Source organism: Alexandromys fortis, unplaced genomic scaffold (assembly GCF_014885135.2).
Source record: "Alexandromys fortis isolate MF-2015 unplaced genomic scaffold, M_Fortis_MF-2015_v1.1 scaffold_39, whole genome shotgun sequence".
NCBI lineage: Eukaryota > Metazoa > Chordata > Mammalia > Rodentia > Cricetidae > Alexandromys > Alexandromys fortis.
This window is the reverse complement of record NW_026067918.1, coordinates 10637515-10643878: the sequence shown is the minus strand read 5'-3', so window position 1 is coordinate 10643878 and position 6364 is coordinate 10637515. Positions and strand designations below refer to the sequence as shown.

At 56.0% G+C, this 6364-nt stretch overlaps 1 long non-coding RNA gene across 1 annotated transcript; it reads left to right on the top strand.

Annotated features, from left to right (window-relative positions):
- The first annotated feature begins 587 nt into the window (after positions 1-587).
- On the top strand, positions 588-5257 carry LOC126500452 (uncharacterized). Its single transcript, XR_007591347.1, has 3 exons — positions 588-712; positions 4287-4711; positions 5101-5257. It is a non-coding gene; the product is annotated as an uncharacterized lncRNA (long non-coding RNA).
- The last annotated feature ends 1107 nt before the right edge of the window (positions 5258-6364 follow it).

Below are 6364 nucleotides of genomic sequence, written 5' to 3'. Positions count from 1 at the left end.
GTTCCACGTGCTGTAGCCTCAGGCCAAACGTATTTGTTGCTGGAGTTTTGTTTTGTTTTTGAGACAGGATCTCACTACGGCCTCAAACTCAAGGCAATCCTTAGGACAGGGCGCTCACACAGTTTCCCCGCCCCACCCCCAGGCAAGGGTTGTCACTATAGATAGACACACGCTTCCACACACTGGGCTGGAGTTTTACTTTTCGTGACAGGGTCTAATAGTAGCTCAGACAATTTTGAACTCACTGTGTGGCTAAGGATGACTTTCAATCTTCCTGCCTCTGTCTCCCATGTGCTGAGATTGTAATTGTGCGTTGTCATGCCTGGTTCATGCAGCATTAGGTACTGAAACGGGGCTTCATCGGTGCTAGGTAAGCACCTGCCTCCTGAGCTCCGTTCCCAGCCTGGCTTTTGCATTTTTAGGTGTTTAAAAAGCAAATCGAGAGAAGGCTGTTTCACAACGCGTGACCACTATTGCGTGAAACTCAAGCTTCGGAGTCCGGAGTTTACTGGCATGGTTGTTCATGATCTGAATCGTCTCTCACTCTAGGACTAGAAGCTAAAATATTTACCACATGGCCCTTTTCAGGAAAAGCCTGCTGGCCCCTGGCCTAGAGGAAGCATAGTCAAAGGTCCTGGGCCAAGAGCAAAAAAGCCATTTCCTTGCTGAAAGCCCACTGCCACAGGACACAGGACGGAGCAGAGGCGGGAAGGTGAGACCGGAGGAGCTGGGGAGGGTGGCCTTTTAAGGTATAGGATCCCAAAAGCAAGGATGCCCTAGTCATTCCCACCAAGGAAATAGAAGCTGAGGGTTGCCTGCAGGCAGGTCTCCCTGAACAAGTGTTTCTGGGCCAGAGGGAAAGAGAGGAAGACGGGAGAGAACCAAGAAGGCCCCCAGTGCTCATCCCAGGAAGCAAGGGCTCCTGTGAGACTCCAAGCTTGGACACAAGGCTATTTCCTGCCTGTCCAAGAAAACTCCTCTCTTCTGTGGAACTTGTCCTTCCCATCTCTTCAGGAGCTGGGATGGGGTTGTGGAGTGGGGAGAACCAGAAGACTCCCTAGGGGTTGCTGTCCTAATTCTGAAACTCCTGCTCCAGCTGCCTCAGATCTAGGCCCTAATGGATATGGTGACCAGCACAAGAAATGAAGGGGGGCTCCCGGGGAACTCCAGCAAACCCACATCTGATTGCAGGCCGCTGAGGTCATAGCTGGTTGTCACATAAGCCTGAGGAGAGGGGGAGGGGTCCTCTGGGATTCCCAGGGCATCTGCAAGAAGCTGACCAAGGGGGCATCTGTCCGGCCTGCTACACACCTGCCCTTCAACAGAATATGCACCCAGCACACTTCTGTGAGACCAGGAAGTTCCTCCATTAGGAAGGAGGTTGGATGACGTCTTCTGTATACTGAAGAGAGAAAACTCCTGCAGATGGCTGGTACCTGGCAGCTTACACAGGGGCAGAGGGCTCTGGGCAGGTACCAGGGGATTCTCAGCCTGAAAACAGAGGCAGGATAGGGTGCTGAGAAGAGCAGGGGGCAGAGGCGTGAGGTCCATCTCAGGCCCACCCTGCAGCCTGGAGTGTGAGTTCAATGGGCAGGGATGGAGGAGCCCCTGGGGAAGCTGGTTGGCTTGGTGAGGTATGGATCAGCAAATCAGGCCCAAGGACAGGTTCAGTGGCTCTGGGCCAGAACAGTCAGGACACTCACACCCACCCCATCCCCAGCCATTCAAGGGAACTTGCAGGAAGCGTAGTACCTGCAGTTTCCACTGCCAGGTTCGGTCCCTCTCTCTTGACCACAGGGTAGCAACCTGCCATAGCAGTGCTCGGAAGCCCCACCCCTGCTTCCACACACCCACCAGACTCCACCAAACCTCTGAGCCACACCTCCTAGTACCCTTGGCTCTCAGCTCCAGAACTCCAGCCCCTAGCTCTTGCCTCACCCTTCAGAGAGTCTCCCAGCCCACGTCCCCACCCTGGCCCTTTGCCTCAGTCCCTCCCTCTCTCTGAACTTCCCAGAGCCTCTCCCCTCCCTGACTGCAAGTCACCTGACTGGGAGGCCTAAGCCCAGCCTCACCCAGATTCCACACCCCAACTTTCCCAGCTGTGAAGACACCAGAGGACTGTCCCTCTGCACTGTGGAGTTCCCACTGCCCCAGCCCATTTCTCCCAGCTGCACAGCTCAGGCACAGGCATGTTACAGATGCACCAGCTGCACATGCACACATGCTGTATGCATGCAAGCCCGTGCACACACACACACACACACACACACACACACACACACACACGGCAACCTGCACCTAGATATGCATCCACCCCTCCACAGGCATACATGCATTTGCGCACCCTCATGAATGTACCCATCCATATAGGTCATATGCACTCAGGTCCACACACATGCACATACATGTAAGCACATGCACACGCACACACATATACTCTTGCACCATCCACTCCATTTCACATCCCATGTCGCTTCCAGCAGGATCCTACAATATCTCCAGCCTCTCCAGGGACCTTCAGTTGTGACTTGGGGTCAGTCACCATAGCTCCTTCTCTCTCCATGGCAATGTTCACACCCACGCTCAGGGCTGTTATCTTTTCTATTCTCAAGAACTGGTGGCTGAGGCTTCAGCCTAGTTTTTTTAGAGCCAAGATATATATACCAATTGCCTATTACAGTTACGGATATTGGTTCGGGGGGGTCCCCATCCGCAGGCTCAGTTTCGCTAGGAAAGGGACTTTCCTCAGAAGGAATCAAGACGCTGCCGCCGCTGCCGAACATATCAGTTCTTAACGATTTGGGGAGGGAAGCTGTGCTCTCTTTACTGTAACTCGAATGGCTAAATTATTCATTGAGAGATGCAGGCAGAGATTGAACAGCGACAGGAGAGGCAGGAGACCCCAGCCCAGCCCAGTGACCCAGGCCTGGGGCTGCCTGCCCTGGATCCTGGGGGTGGTCTTGGAAACGGTCCCAGGGAGGGGGGCAATGGAATAGCATTGCTCCCATCTGGGGCTGACCAGGACTGAAGGAAGACTCTAGAACCCTGTAGGAGAGGTGTCCTAGGTCCACAATGGCTATCACTGGGAGGATTGTAGGAGCCAAGATGTCTGGGCCTGGATCCTTCCTGCAGCCAGGACCCTTTGCTGTTGACCCTCAGTGGTTGGGGTACAAAGCTGTGTGACCAAAGTCTTCTCCAAAGAGAGACTGGCTTCCTCCCACAGGGAGGAGAGGCAGGGAAAGAGAAAACACCAGAGCCCTGTCTTTGAGTCCAAACTGGCCCCTAGCCCCAGTTCCCTTAAGGCTCCTCTAGGCAGCAAAAGACAAAGAGTGCAGAGAGGAGAGACCCGCATGCAGGCCAGGGAACACCCAGGAAGGAGGCTTGCACTAAGTCCTCAAGGGTCCCTTCTCTGGTTGGGGCCCAGCTCTCCCCACGTCCAGGTAACACGGTCACTGTCTGCAGTCTGGCAGCATGCTGAAGACTTCCCAATACAGGGTGGCCCTCAGAGGGCCAAGCCTTGGCTGTTTCCTCTTGTGGGCAGTGACTGGGCCTGCGGAGCAATGCAAGGCTAAAGGAAAAGAGGAATGCATGGGGTCTTGCGGTTGGAGGGAAGGGAGGGGGAGTGGCCCTGGGCATGGAGCCCAAGCGATCAGGAGAGGGATGTGGAGGGAGAGAAGAAAAGGGGGAAAGAAAGGAGAGAAAGGGAGATGGGGGCTGCAGAGGGAGAGGCTGGGGAGGAGGGAGGAAGGAGGGGGAGGGAAGACAGGAGGAGGAGAGGAGCAGGAGGAGGGAGAGGAGGGGGAGGAGGGCTAGTATTTGGAAAGCGGAGCCCTAGGGGGAGCACGTGCTGACTCACTTGCCTGCCTTCAATTTTCCCTGCTTCCTGGGGACTCTCATTTTATTTTCGGGAAAGCTGCCCTGCTGTGACTAATTTGTTCTTAAACAAACCAAACCCAGGCTGCAGAGAGGCTAGGCGGGGCCTGAGTCACTCACTGCCCAGGGGCCACCACACCTCAGGGTGGCCCCCTGGCTCTGGGCCTGAGCCTGGGCCTGGGCTGGGCCTCCCTCGTCCCCAGAGGCCCCTTATCCTTGGCCTGCAGGTGACCCCATTGCTCCACAGATGTTTTCGTACCCACTCCTGAATGTGACACACTGGGCTCTCTGGGCTCTCGGGATGCTGAGCGAGCTTCTTGTCTGTTCAAAGCACTGAGCTGGCTGTCAGCTAAAATTTGTTGAATGGCTGACTGACTGTTCTCTTTGTCTCTTTATACTTCTCTTTGGATAAGGCCTCCCGCGCCACTTCCTCCCCAGAAGCCCCTCCATTGCATGAAGGGCTTTACTGACAACTGCCCTTGCAGGGAACGCTGTTCTCTGCTACAATAAGTGGGTCTTTCTCGGAGTCTAAGGGACCACTAGAAGACACCAGTGCCCGGGTTCCATTCGTACCCAGGCAGGTTCAGCCTGACGCCCCCAGAAGCTCCATCCTGCAGTGAAGAATGCTGGTTCCTTCCACTTCACAGAAGCAAGTGCAGCCCAGAGTCTGGCAGGGTGGCTCTGGGGGCAGAGTGTTTGCCTAGCCTGCAGGAAGCCCTGTGTTGGAACCCCAGCACTGCCTAAACCGGGTTCAGTGCTACAAGCCTGTAAGCCCAGCACCAGGCAGGCGGAGGAGCCAGGAAGGTGAAGAGTTCAGGATCATCCTCCCTACTTCAAAGTGAGTTTGAGGCCAGCCTGGAATACTTGAGACCCTGCCAAGGAGGGAGGGATGAAGAGGGGAGAGAGGGAGGGAGTGGACTGGAGGGGGCGGGAGGGAACAGAGGCCCAAAGAGGCCAAGTCACTAGCCAGGAAGTAACAGGTGTAAGATGTGAACCCAGACCCGAGAACCAGACACGATGCCTCTCTGCCCTCTGCTACCCTGTGCCAAGGACTGTGGGGCCAGGACCCCTAAGACACAGGACAGTCCACAGACAGGTGGGGTATTTTCTCCAGCGCAGGCTCAGTCAAGATGCAGCACCGACCCCAAGTCTCCAAGGTGGGACGTGTGCACAGCTCATACGGAAAGAAACATAACCCGTTTTCTATTTTTTATACACCCTCTTTAGGTTTCAACTTTTATGGACACATAAAATATAAGCCCAGTAATAAAGCGCCTATGGCTTATAAATAAATAAGAATGCGTCTCTGAAACGTTTTCCTGAAAGGGAGGAATTGCCCCCTCTTCTCTGGATCGCTGCACCTCGGCGCCTCCCAGTCAGTAGATGCTCAATAAACGTCTCTGTGAACCCCTTGCTGCCCTTTGGTTGGGGGGGGGAGTTCTCTCAGGCTGAAGGAGACCCACCGGGGTGCCTCCTCCACTTGATCCCTCACAGGGCTCGGAGCCTTTACCACCCACCCACAAACCCGGTGGCAGCCAGCTTGCCTACCGGGAAGGGAGGTAGCTGGCTGTGCAGCTACCCACAGAAAGACCCAGGCTTCCCCAGCCCGCCCAGTGCTCCCTTGCCGGTCCTCCGGGGGTGGCACGGGCCCAACGCAGCCCTTCACGGTGGCACAGCCAGCCGGCGCCCGGGTGCCCAGCCCTGGCTCTGCCCTCCGCCAAGGGCGGCCCCGGCTGCAGCCGCCCGGGCCTCTGCGCGCTCGGGAGCGCGTTTCCAGTAAGCTCGAGCCACCCAGCGCAGCTGTTCCCGACAGTTCGGCCCGGTGCGGGCGTGCACAGATGCCGGGGCCGCCGCCGCGTCTACGCCAGCGATCAATGCATGCATCCCCGGCTCCCGCCCTGGCCCAGGCTGTGGGGGTCCGCATGATCTGTGGGACCACTGATCTGCAGGGCTCCATCACGTCGTGGTACCCCTACTCCTGACACCATGGGACAGCAGCTCTCCCTGGCATATAGAGGGAGCCTCCCTCACTTGCAGAAACGATCTGACAGTCCCTTAATAGAACAATTCTACCCGGAGGCCCACTTCCCCACTTATAAGATGCTTTCTTAGGATTCAGATGGTCGGTAAATATTTACTCAGAAGTAGCTCCTTGGTACCTTCCTGGAACCTGACCACTTGGGAGGCTGAAGCAGAAGGGTTCTGGATGCTTCAAGGCCAGCCTGCGCTACAGCTACGTAGAGACCTTGTTTCAAACAACAGAACAAAACAACAACAAAAGGTGCCCAGGAAATTTCTCAGTCAGAAATGGGGCTTGTGTCCTGTGTACTGTGGCACCAGGCCCCAATCCCAGTCCAAAGGCCAAGGATTCCAGGGGTGGCTGCAAGTGTCAGGTGCATTCGGTGGCTCAGGGGTCCACCTGCTGCCTCTGGGTCTCAGTGTTTGAAGAAAGGGAGACAGAAAGGCAGGGACAGAGATCAAACTAGACAGA